The following is a 14301-nucleotide window of genomic DNA, read 5'->3' on the forward strand; positions in this document are numbered from 1 at the left end:
TGTGGTATGAGTTATAGCCTGGTAGTGCAGAGGTGCTTTCTGGAGCCTTGAACCAGGCCTCAGTCACTGCACAGATATCGATGTTCTCCATTTTAAGGAGTGCCTCTAGAGAGTGCATTTTGAGATTTAGACTTCTAGCATCGGGTAGCATTACCCTCAGTTTTTGCTTTCCTGTTCCTGTTATGGTGGTGAATTTGTCATTTGAACCTTACCTAAAAAAGGCACTATAGGGGTGGCAAGAGCCTTAGCCAGTATCCGGAATCCCAGGGACAACAGGTGCAGGCCATCTCTGGCAAAGCATGTCATCCCAGATAGACAGATACTGGATCCCCTTAGAATGACAGCAGAAGCTTAGCCAATTGTTGAAGTTAATACTTTTGTCCTTGTACTTCAGTATCATTCTGGGCAATGACAGAATGCTACTCAGGGCTAGGGTCATACCAGCCTGGACTACAAGATCGGACAGCTCTTCCATGTCTCTTTTCATGTAGTCCAGGGAGGTACATCTCAGGTCATTCACACCAACATGGACAATGACAGAGTCATATTTGTACTTGTGGAGTGATCTGAGTGCGTGGGTATGTGGTGGATAATGGCACCCAACAGGCAGCTGACAGTAACCTTCTCCTTGTTTAGCCTGGTGAGTGGGACATCAGTGTGCCTGACTATAGAGTCACCTATGACTAGTGTGTTGGGACATTGTTTTGCCTTATTGGCTATGGTTGAGTGGCACACTGAGTCTGTGGGCTATGTGGCATTTGGATTGTGTTGGGGGATGGAGGTTGCTTGCGTTTCTGCTTTGGAGGTCTCTGTGCTTAGACAGATTATTATTGAGAGCCTCCATGAATGATTTTGTGTTATTATGTGTGGATTTTGGTGGTGTAGATTTAGTGAGACTATGTGATGAGTGTGGTGTGGTGCAAATGTTCACCTTCTCCTCTTGACTGTCAAGTTCAGTCTTGGTTGGAGAGGGCTTTAACTCCAGTTTGGCTAGATAAGTGCATCTCTCACAGGTTGTAGTGTTGGGTGATAGGAGGAGAGGGTTGTCTGTGTACATGGGGCAATTTCTACATTGCCTCAAAATGCCCAGATTCATCAGATAGACAGGAGAGAACACTGGTAGAAGACCCTTGGACATGCCTGAATAAAAAACTATTTTCCTCTAGATAAGTATGGAAAGTGAGTACAAGAGCTGTTTTTCTCTAAGCAAGTGAGAAAAGTAAGTACAAAAACTGTTTTCCTCTAGGTAATGAGGAATGTTGCGTGCTATAGTAATTAGTAGCTTATTTAGTGCTTACAAGTTCTGAACAAGTGCTGAGCACGAATAAGCAAATTTAAGTCCTAAACCTAAGAATCTGCATCTGCACTAGACGAGTTACAGGACAGAAACAAGTGCACATGCAGGCTTTCAAATTAGAAAGTTGAGGGATAGATGGAAAAGATTGCCCAAATGGCCAATAACTACAATTTCTGGGCCAGAACCACTCCTTACGTGGTAGACAGGTCTACACTAGCTACAGGAAAGGTAGGAAACAGGCTTACAGTATTTTTTTTTTTTTTTTTAACAGAAAAGTAGCGAAAACAACAGTAAAAACAATTCACATGCAGTGCAAGCTAGCAATTAAATTAAAAAGGACTAAAAGCAAGTGCAGAAGGAGTTTATTAGGAAGAATGTGGTAAAGAGATGGGACGGAGGAGTGTCCCAGATCAAATCTACAGTGGGGCGGGCAACTGCAAAAGCCAACAAATTTAAACTACAGGCCAGAAATAGGGAGGACGAGTGGGAAAAAACACTTTCAGCATAGATCTGAAAAACTATAAGCAGCAATTAACAGTACAAACTCTAAAACCAAAAAAATATATTTAGCTCTGTATATTTCCAGAGAGATTGAAAAGCAGACTCTCAGAACACAGGTTCCAGCAATGAAATATAGGCTGTTACTAACAGGTCTAATTTTATGCAAGTGGTCCTTGAGTTAGATAACACACAAGCTGTAAAAAACAGTTATACCAACTTTTATCCTGTTGGGTGATGCACCTCCTAATTTTTGCCATGATTTTCTTCCTTCTGTTACAGAACCTACTGATTTTTGTGATTTCACCAAGGTGACTTGTTTTTTTGTGTTAGTTCTGTACTCATTCCTGGTCGGAACAGCTGCCTCTCTGCAGCTATTAACATGCTTGTATAGGGTTTCTGTGAACAGTTCTGCATAGGGAGCAGTGTTCTCAGGGTTTATGAGGGCTTGAAATTTTGTCAAGTTATCACTTAATAGCAGGAAGTTAGCCTTAGACTAGTTCCTGAATATTCCATGGTTAGCAGTGGATCCAGGTTTTATTTTTTCTTCAAAGGAGATCATTTTGTTGTCTGACCCTACCAGGGAACACATTACAATAGGGGGTATGCAGCAGCCTCACATTAGTGAGGATCAGATCCAGTATGGTTGCACTCCTGGTTGGTGTATTGACAATGTGGTCCAGGGAGTTTGTGTTTACAAAATCCAAGAATCTATGTGCCTGTACATTTGATGTTGTATGGGATTCCCAGTTAATACTGACATAATTAAAATTCCCATTAGGTTGGATGATGAATGTTTCCAGTAAGTTTAAATACATGGTATGGGTTTCCTGGGTCATAGAGAGGGCCCTATAGTTTGAAAGAAAGTGGTATTGGATTTTTCTTATGGTGATTTGAACATGGAGAAGCTCAAGTGCATTGTCCTGTTTAACCAGCCATGAGCTATATTTATTTTTGATGTAAATCGAGACACCTTCACCTTTAATCCCTGTCTGTGTAGTAGCTGGTCTAAATGTGTGGAAAGCACTATAACCTTGCACTGTCAGTGTGCTCTCCATGGCTTTAAACCATGCCTTAGTGACCGCACAGACATCAGCATTCTCTAGGGTGAAAAGAGGTTCTAGGGAGTGGAGCTTTTTGTTTAGACTCCTAGCACTGAGCAGTGATACCTTTATATTTTCTTGGTTTTGATTTGTTTTGTTAGAAATACTTTCAGTTTGGCATTGCCTAAAAAGGCAGTATGGGGTAAGACAATGTTGTAACTAATATTCGAAAGCCTAGAAGGGGGAGGTGCAGACAATCCCTGGCAAAGAAGCATGGTCTATTGACCCTCTTCTTCCATGCTGAAAAGTATTGAACCTCCTTTGAATGACACCAGAAATTAAGCCAATTATAGAAGTTAGTCATCTTTTGTTCATATCGTGGCATCATCCTTGAAGAAGGTAAAATGCTGCTCAATGCTAGTCCCATTCCAGCCTGGGACACATATTCTGAGAGCTCCATGATGTCTCTCTTTATATAGTCTAGGTAGGTATGTCTCAGGTTATTTACACCCAAATTGACTATGATTGAGTCATACTGGTACTGGTGGTCCAATGAACTGAGTGCATACTTAATGTGGGAGATCCTACTCCCTAAGTAACTGACTGTGATTTTCTCCTTACCTGGCCTGATGAGAAGGACATCAGTGTGTCTCACAATGGAGTCTCCAATGACCAGAATGTTGGATTGTGTGGTGACTTGCCTTATGGGCTTATTAGTAGAGGCTCCATGACATGTAACTGTATGAGTTCATGTGGGTGTTGTTTTGAAAGAGTGCTTTTGGGGCAGCTGAGGGTATTTGTTATGTGTACTTCATCTAGGAGGTCTTTGTGGTTTAGGAAGGTTACATTCAAGTGCCTCAGCATATGTGGGTCTATATATCTGCTTTGAATTGTGTGGGATTGGTGCAGTGTGTGTATTACTGATAATCTTATTGACATACTTTTATGTGAGAACTTTGCCTCCAGTGGCATTGTGTAACTACATCTCTCATATACCATATCAGTTTGTTGGAAAATTAATTGGTTGTCAGTAAACATGAGAGAATTTCTTCATTGCCTTAGGATGCCCATATCTACCAAGCTAGTAATGAAGACTGTGGGAAAGTTCATATTCGTGGCAACAGACCCTTTCTTATTGATTAGACAGGTAGAGTGAGCATATTTTTCAGTCTGGGAAGATATGATTAACAGACCACACTGCTTCACCAGGAATAGCCTGCATTAGTCCCCTCTGGAGTTTTAGTTATTGGCAAAGACATCATCCACATCATAATGCCTTTTTTAGGTAATGCCAACCTGATATATCTACCAACATATCGAAACATGCAAAGGGAAATATGAAGGTGTTATTGGTCAATGCTAAGAATCTGTTCAAAATACTCCACTCCTTATAAACCCTTCTCACCTTGGAAGATATTGATGTCTGTGTAGAGGCTAAGACATGGTTTAAAATAGGGGCGGGCACTCCTGCTGTGCAGGGCTATACTACATTCCACAAATATAGACCAACTACTGTGCAGGAGGGGACTGCGGTGGTGGTGCTGCGGTAGCATTGTCACCTCACAGTAAGACATTGTCCTGTTCGATTCTCAGCTAGAGCGTCTTCTGTGTGGAGACATGCGTTAATGAGTGTACCTTCATTGAAGGTTGTGCGTCAGGGCCGGCAACTCGGCACATAAAAATCTACTGCCAATCATTAGCGGACTGGAGTTTCACTGTGACGACCCCTAACCAGGAAAAGCCAAAAGACACCACAACAACAACTGTGCAGGAGGGGAAAAAAGGAGGAGATGTATCAGTGTACATTCAAAAGTGACTCACATCAAGGCCGGTAAAGCAGCATGATGCCCTAGAGATTCTTCATGTCCAAATAACCATCAGAAAAGTTCCCATACCATGTATTAGCTAGCTGTAGAACTCCATCTATGACAAAAGAAAGCCACAATGCCTATCTACAGGAACTAGAATTATCCAGTATTAAACACAATGTCATTTTGCTAGGGGATCTAAACTATCTAACTATAGTCTGTGAAACCCACACCACCACTAGTGCACAAGCACAGAGATTCCTGAACTTTGTCAATACAAATGCCCTGGAACAATTAGTCAGAGCCCCCAATAGGGGAAATAACATCTGGGATCTTTTCCTTACTAATATTGGAGCATATTTCACCATCCCTTGCATATCTTGGTCGCTTGTTAGGTCTGACCATAAAGCAGTCTCTTTCAAAATAAAATTAAAACCAGAGATCCTTTCTACCCAAGGTACCGTTAGAAATTTCTTTAAGACAAACTACCTACTCCTAAGTGATACATTTGCAAGTTTCAAATCCCCACCTAATCTAGTTAATTTCACTGAATACACAGAAATGTACACCAACACACCATACCAACATGTACATAGCTGCATAGCTGCAGCTGTACCCCATTGGACAAGTGCAGGGCAAACCCAAGAAACAAACCAAATGGTAGAACAATAAAATAAACAACTTCATAATGAAAGGAAAGTCATTTTGTCTAAATGTAAGAAGAGTCATTTCCAGAATGTTAGAGCTCTTTTCATTGAAATAAACAAATAACTCAGGAGTTTAATAAATTCCAAAAAGCCAAGTTTGAGGCTAAAATTGCTACTGTAGCCAAACACAATCACAAGGCATTTTCTAGTTATGTTTGTTATCTCAAAAGCACAATGCGGGTATGAGCTAAGCTGAATGTGAACAATGTTACCTACACTTACTCTGAAGATGTAGCTAACCTTCTGGCCAATAAATCTAGCTCTAACTTTACCCCTCTATCTCTCTCCTCCGTCTGTTCCACATGCTACATCTTAAACTGTCTCACCTCAAGCTATCACAAAAGGCCAAGTCCTAAAATTGCTATTAAAAGTTAAGAATACTGCATCAATGGGTCCTAACAATATCCCTGGATGCATCTTAAATAGCATGAAGCATGATTTATTCACACCTCTAACAACACTGTTTAATCTCAACCTCCATAGAGGATTTGTACCAAGTGAATGGAGAGCAGCTACAGTCGTCCTCCTGAATAAGTGAGGACCTTCCACAGACCCATGCAATTACAGACCCATAACTATGATCAGCTTCATATGCAAAGCCATGGAAAGACATATCATGGAATTAGTCAATCAGGACATAAGGAGCTTCCAAACATTGGACTTGTCTCAGCTTGGGTTCATCAAGGGCAAGTCATTCTTACTCATCTTCATGGATTTTTTGTAAAAAGGTCACCAAAGTGATAGATGAAGTCAAAATGTTACACACCATATACCTTGATCTGGCCAATGCTTTTGACACAGTTACTCCAAAGATGTAAAATACTGGTAAACAAGAAGGCACTAAGGCAACATAACAGGTAAAATCACAAAACCTTTATTGTCCAAAAGTAAATTAAGAATCATAAATATAGCAACTTAAACTGACAAAGCACTTTCACCCTCATGGGCATCTTCGGAGTCAGTTAACTTCATTGCGAGCAAACTTTAAATACAACTATCAATTAATACATAATTAGTCAGAGGTGGTGAAGCAGGAGAATAGTTAATTAAATAATTATCCCCTAAAATACTTGTTCACCAAACCTTAAACTCCTACACAACAGTGCTTTGTTTGCTGAAATCACAATGAGTAGATACTATATGGAGAACTTTTTGGTGCCCCCTGTATTAGGTGACACTTTTAGATTAGAAAACCCTGGGACATTCAACTCACAGGTATTTAAATTTGAGAAGCTAGCTAAGAAATACAAATCGCTTCAGATGGACAATGTTTTTTTAGAGCGTTCATTAGAACTTAACCAAGTACCTAAAGGTTTGAGGGTATATAGAATTTCAATGGGGATTGAGGCAAATACAGAGGCAAATAAAATATGTTGGAACTTTTTGATAGAACTGGGATGGATTTAATGAGAATCATTATTAGAGACAACCATAATAGGCTAAGTGTTTTAAAAAATGAACTACTCACTGTCAAGCAGAGTATTATTAATGATTTACTCTTTGAAAGTAATAAAGGTAGATTAGATAGAATTACAACCGAACTTGAAAGATTTGTCAAAACAAGTACGGAAAGAAAACAGAAAAGGATATTAAGGGACACTACTGAATATAAAGAGAAAAAAGCTTACCCCTTACCCAACATGAGGGGGGATGTTCAATATGATGGGGACACAAGGAGAAACACAATTCTGACTGAGGAGGGGACAACTGATGAGACACACTTTGGGACAGAGGAGGATGAAGAGGTTTTTTTAGGAAATCAACCTCCGCTAAGATGGTCAGACAGATTGAGGAATCGAGACAATACATGAGACCAGGTGGACCAGGGACCACCTCAGGGATTAGGGCGGTATACAGGGAACAATTGGAGGGGTGGGCGACAGAGGAGGAACAACTCGAATTTGAACCCAAATTTCAACAACACCAACAATTGGCGCAACAGATGAATGACAATAGTGAAAACATTCCAACTATTTCCCCACCCATTGACTTTCTAGTATCTTGTTTTGACTCACCAATCGACTTACCCCAACACCCTCCTGCTAGCATGTTAAATCCATTTTTGGTTAACAACATTAAGGAGGGCCCCATTATTTCAGGGGACAACTCCTTTTATGTTTACAATTTCTCTAGTTTGAAGATCATGGACAGTCACCTCAGTTTATTGAAAAAAGGGTTATCTTTTGTCCCTGACTTTAAATATGACATCAGTAAGGTTCTGATCAATTTAAAGCTTTATACAAGAAAATTGAACTTAAAAATATTTTTTAGTAATAAACAAAGGATTGACAGTGAGTCACAATTTTTTACAATTAGAAGAAGCAGTACATTTATACCCCCACACCATCCTGCTGTGTTAGCCTTTGAACGTTTATGTACAACACAAATTAGGTGGCTTTTTGACAATAGACAGATAGTATTTGACAACAACTTAACAACTGCAGAAATATTTTGCTTAAAGGAATTTTCTGATAATAAGGAATATAGGGTTATGAAACCAGATAAAGGTGGAGGAGTGGTCATCATGACCAATATTGATTACTCAATGCAGATGCAGAACATTCTAAATGATCCCAACACGTATGAGTTAGCCTCTAAATTTGACGTTCAGAAGGCATACACCAAGATAGACTGGATGCCTTATGAGTTGCTATGTGAAGGAATCATAGACGCTGAGGAATATAAATATTTACTGGTAGAACATCCGGTCATGCCCACTCTTTTTGGTATACCTAAAATTCATAAAAACATAGCTAACCCACCTTTTAGACCGATAGTTGCAGCTAGACGATCTAAAACTGAACCTCTGGCTTCTTACATAGATATCATGACCAAGGACATCTTGGATAGGTTGCCTTACATTTTAAAAGACTCGTGGCATTGCTTGGACTGCCTCAGAACTTTTGCCAATGAAGATTTGGGGGAATGTTTGTTGGTAACTACTGATGTCATCAATTTATTTTCAGTGATTCCCCACAATTTTGGGCTTGACTGGTTTAGTAAGAGTTTGGATAAACATACTAATTTGCACCGGATCAAGAAGGATTTGTTGGTGGACCTGATGCAAATGATATTGGAGAACAACTATGTGGGTTTGAGGATGAATACTACAGACAGTCCACTGGGATTGCTGTGGGCGCTAAATGTGCGCCCATTTATGCCAACCTCATTCTAGCAGAATGGCAAGATCAGTTTGTGTTGACATCTGATTATAAAGCTAAGATGCCTATTTACTTAAGATTCTTGGATGATATTTTGCTTTTTTGGAAAGGCACACTTGACGAACTGGAAGAATTTATTTTATATTTGAACAACACGACTACATTTTTAAAATTTACACATAAGGTTGATAAGAAGAGTATTGACTATTTGGATTTACAATTATATATTAAAAATGGCAAAATAGAATCCAGATTATACAGAAAGAAAACTTATAGCAATTCATTTCTACATTACAAGAGCTGTCACCCTGCCTATGTCAAGAGGAATGTGGTTAAGGGCCAGATGATCAGGTTGTCCCGTATTATTAGTGAGGATGACATTTTTACAGTTGAACTAGGCATATTGTGGGATTTATTTATCCAAAGAAGTTACCAGATTGACATACTTTTGACACTTCAACATGAAATACTTAGAAGAAGGTCTACTGACTTTGTTCCCATCTTACATGACACACACAGGTTGTGCGATAAAGTTATCAATCACAAAGAAGTGCTTGATAGGAAGGACATGCCAATAGGAATGGTATTACAACACAACATGTTAGCATCTGAAGTTAAGGAGGTTATCCATGGTGCTTGGGAAAGTCTTATCCCTGTAGATTTACATAATACACTAGGTAAAAGCCCTACTTTTATTAACAGTAGAGGTCTGAACTTGAAAGATTTATTAGAGAAGACCCCTAGATCCTTTGGACGAAGACCTGCTAAAATGGCTAAATGTGGCAACTGCAAGGCCTTTAAATTTATTAATGATGGTCCTTATGTTTGTTTAGGTAGCTTTAGGAGAACTTTGAAGAGCCCTGGTCACTGTAATTGTAATACAAGCATGGTTATTTATGCTGCCACCTGCTTATCTTGCCCAGCGTTCTACATAGGAATGACTACCAGGAAGTTGAGACAAAGAATTCTAGAACATTATAGGGATATAAAAAATAAGAAAACTACTAATTCACTATATGTTCATACGAATCAATGTCCAAATTTCAAAAAGTTCATTTTTTTTTGTTATTGACAGGCTTTACACAAAGGAGTTTGGGGGAGACTTCAAAACTGTGTTGGAAATAAGGGAATGCCTTTGGCAATTGAGACTTGATGCTAGTAATGCTCCTGGTATTAACGATGCATTGTCTCTAGCATGTATTTTAAGACACAAAGCAGCTTGTATATAATATACAATTATGTTATTTTTAAACACAGTATTAGACATGAGTTTTTTGCTTACATGGAGTATTATTACTGCACACGCTGTTTTTAATTTATTACATTTTATTTCATTTTATTTCGTTTCATTTTTTGGTAGTATCTACTCGTGATTTCAGCAAACAAAGCACTGTTGTGTAGGAGTTTAAGGTTTGGTGAACAAGTATTTTAGGGGATAATTATTTAATTAACTATTCTCCTGCTTCACCACCTCTGACTAATTATGTATTAATTGATAGTTGTATTTAAAGTTTGCTCTCAATTAAGTTAACTGACTCTGAAGATGCCCATGAGGGTGAAAGCGCTTAGTCATTTTAAGTTGCTATATTTATGATTCTTAATTTACTTTTGGACAATAAAGGTTTTGTGATTTTACCTTTTGACACAGTTCACTACACAGGCATAGTAAGACATTTAATTAAACTGGGAATAAACCTCTTATGTCACCAACTGATTGCCAATTAGCTCACAGAAAGGATGCAGATAATCAAAATCGAAAATGTTACCCCACAAAGAGATCAGTCACCAGTGGAGTCTCCCAGGCCTCTGCTCTGGAACCTCTCCTTTTTGGTATCTACTTTTCTGAAGTAACAACCAGTACTATAGGACTCGAGCTGACTAAGTTTGCAGATGACTGCAAGCTAGGAGCAGTCATTGAATCCCCAAATGGCTTAACCATCCTGCAGGAAAGTTTGTCTAAATTAAATAATTGGTGTTGAAATCATGGTCTGAACCTAAATGCCAAAAAATTCATTATTGTATTCTTTGGCAAGTCATCTACCCTGGGGAACTACCACATTGACAATATCCTCCCATAAGAGCTGATCCAGTTGTTTGGCATTTGGGAACTTATGTGTAGAGTGACTTAAATTTTGACCATTATGCATTTATTGTTGTAAGAAAGTCCTTATATATTGCACAGCTTATCAACAAAGGAATTATATCTAGATTTAGGGATGCTATTGCCCCCCCCCCTTTATTTAGCCATCATTAGGCTAGTCATTGAATATAAAGCCTCTTTGGCATGTATGTGTCCAGGCACATGCAACAACAAGAATGCCCACAGAGTTTCCTTACAAAAAGGACTCAAGGCCTAAATACCATATCCTACACGGATCAACTCAAAGCCCTGCCACTGCACTGTGTATCATAATGGCATTAGAAATGCTCAGTCTAGGGGTCTAAACCACTTCTGCAACAACAACAGAGTGGTTTGGAGGGACAGGTATATTTTTCAGATGATACTGCTGCTGTGGAACAGACTCCCCATCCATGTAAAACAAAGTTCATCCCTGCCTGTTTTCAAGTGCAGCATAGATGTGTGGGTGGGAAACAGAAAATTAACCCCAAGACTGCTCCTGAACTACTAATGGGAAGGGGCAGCTCCTAAATTTATTATTTATTTTTATTTATTTATTTTATATTTGTTGACCGGGTTTGTCCGACTGGGCTACAAATGCCCATTTTCAGCGGAGGCCCGAGTAGAAACGCTCCAACAGAAAACAGAAATTTTACATATTAAATACATATAGAAATACATTCATCAGTACCACAGATTACTGCATTACAGTGCCCCACATTACATTCATCAGTACCACACATTATTGCATTACAGTGTCATACATTAAACTGTGGCAAGTGAAATACATAGAAATACATTCATCAGAGGGATACAAGCTTGACGTGGCAGAGTTGAAGATGTTAAGATTTGCACTGGGTGTGACGAGGATGGACAGGATTAGGAATAAGTATATTAGAGGGTCAGCCCAGGTTGGAAGGTTTGGAGACAAAGCCAGAGAGGCAAGATTATGTTGGTTTGGACATGTGCTGAGGAGGGATGCAGAGTATATTGGGAAAAAGATGCTAAGGATGAAGCTGCCAGGTAACAGGAAAGAGGAAGGCCTAAGATAAGGTTTATGGATGTGGTGAGAGAGGACATGCAGGTGGTTGGTGTGACAGAGCAAGATGCAGAGGACAGGAAGAAATGGAAACAGTTGATCCGCTGTGACAATCCCTAATGGGAGCAGCCGAAAGAAGAAGAAGATACATAATAGTGCAGTAGTTACATAGCTGAAATATTTTACTAGTTATGTTTGTACAGTGATGTACCAAGAGGAGAAGATAAAGTATTAAGTTTGTTTACTGAAGAGAAGGAAGAGAGAAGAGAAGTCGAAGGTTACAGGGGAGTGTTTACCAGGGATAATTACATTGGCAAGTCCATTTTTCATGAAGGTATTTTTTGTAGCAGTTTTGAATTGATTGGGATGTTGTTCAATGGATCTTATATCTATTGACTAAATGATTTAACCCATACATGGGTCCCTCAGATTATCTATAGTATGATCCCAGTTATTCTCATTAGGGGAAATATATAATTATCAACCATGGAATGGATAAGGCGAATCTATAAAGAAATGGGTTAGATTATTTCAAGCACAGAAAGGGAAACTGCCTAGACTTAAAATGGCCAACAAGGGCAGCTAGCCTAGTACTCACCTAGGAGCCTATTTGTTGGTTGTATGCCTGAACCATGCAATTATCATCTCAACAGGATGCTTCCTTCTATCCCAAATATTGCAGAGAAAATGGTGAAAATACTTTAGCATCAGATACAGCCCTCCTCAGACAAATAATTAAAAATGAGCAAGTGTCTGAACAATAATTAACTTTGACTTCATTCTAGAACCCTAACTGGTTCATCTAGTACCCAGTGCCGTTTCCCATAGTTGCACATCTAATAGAAGATAAAAAAAAGCAAAACTGTCTTCTCCTGAGCAAGCCAGCAAGTCAGATCCCTTTCTGTGTTCTGTCTTTAAACTGCAGCAAGTCACTTACTACAAATGTAACAAGTGCTTTATCCATGACGGCTAATGCAGTGTAAGAATTCATTTCCAAATGCTCGTAGTGCACTGCCCCCTGATCAGCCATCTCCCAATCATGCCTCTTGATATCTTGCACTTGGGATGGCTGTCCCTTTACCCCTGCTCTACCTATGCTTCCACCAACTCTCAGAGTGAGGTAGAGGCAGAATAAGTCTATCTTCAGTAATGGGATGTTTTCAATCCATGATCCCCCCCAAAACTTTTTTTTTTTTGAACAATGCATTTTAGGATAATGAATAAATACACGTTCTTATGGCTTTGCCTTCATGATTGTTTTAAATGTATAGTCATCTGTGATAGGTTCATCATTGCATAGGTATTCCCAAGGCTATTTTTCTGCAAGAATTTTAAGAATCCTCACCTTAGATTTCCATAGTAGTTTTTAGCTCTTGCACTTCACATAGGAATAAACTAGAGATGGTCCAAACAGCAATATGCTGGGACATTTCCTTGTTTATCCTATCTATGAAGGACAGGGATGCTAAACCAGGGGTGAATTTGTTGTTACCCATCAATTTTCCAAATTATATTTGAATAGAGTAAGAGGAGTACTTTGATTTTGGTAGAGTGGAAGCCGGTTCCGTAGAAGTAGTATTCTCTGTGTTAGAAACCTATCCCTCAAACATGTTCTATTCAGTTTCCAAAAGAGATTGACTGATTAATTGACTTGGAATTGTATGCATTTCATTCAGTCTATTAAAGCCTAATATACTTCAATGACCTGTGAGTTGGTTGTTTTTTGGAGGTTACTAGTGTTGAATGACCATGTGGGGACGTTTGGTGTCTCAGGTGCCAGGTGTTTTGGATATTTCAGAACATTGCAGTATTAAAAGACCACTTTACTGCCACTTTAACAATGTGATAAAAATGGCTACAGTAAATTATTCTATCTTGTTTTACAGGAATGCATACAAGTCTTACAAAGACAGATTGATTATTTATCCTTATCAGCTCAGCAGGGATAGCCATTTTTCTTCAACAGTCATCTCCCATACTCATCGATTCATTGGTTCATAGGAGGTTACTAGGCTATTAACCCAAGGGTCATTTTAAGCCTAGCCTATTTCACTCATTATATTTCAAGAGAAAAAGTGTAGTCAGTGCCTAAGATTATTATTAGAAATGACTGCCCGTGTCCAAGAGGGGTGTGGGAGCTATTCCTGCCAAGAATTTGGGGTTTCACCATCCATTCATCCAGGATCCTTTTGAACAGAGTCATAGAGGTACTCTGCTTAACATGAACTGGCAGCCTATTCCAGAGATGTGGCAACCTCTGTGAGATGCATTTGTCTCTCCAGCATGTACTATTTAAATCGCAGGCCAGATTTAGGTTGTTGGAGTGGGTAATTCCAGTCCCATTTGACTTACAGATGTGCAGCATCTTCATCAGGTTGTGTCAGAGATTGCTCTGTAAGCCAAACACAGTTGTCCCCTAAGCAGCCTATATGATACTGAGTACAGTGACAAAGACTTCAGTCTGTCTGTGTAAGGCATGTGCTGAAGACCCTGGATCTTCTTAGTTAACAATCACTGGGGTCTGTCTGGTTGCTGTAGATGCCTGGATCAGTACATACCAAAAGGGGCATTATACTCAATAATGGGCCTGATAAGGGAGGAGTATAGGGGGTTATAACCTCCTTTGCTC

This window comes from Protopterus annectens, chromosome 2.part1 (assembly GCF_019279795.1).
Source record: "Protopterus annectens isolate FY-2018-M chromosome 2.part1, PAN1.0, whole genome shotgun sequence".
In the NCBI taxonomy this organism is placed as follows: Eukaryota; Metazoa; Chordata; order Ceratodontiformes; family Protopteridae; genus Protopterus; species Protopterus annectens.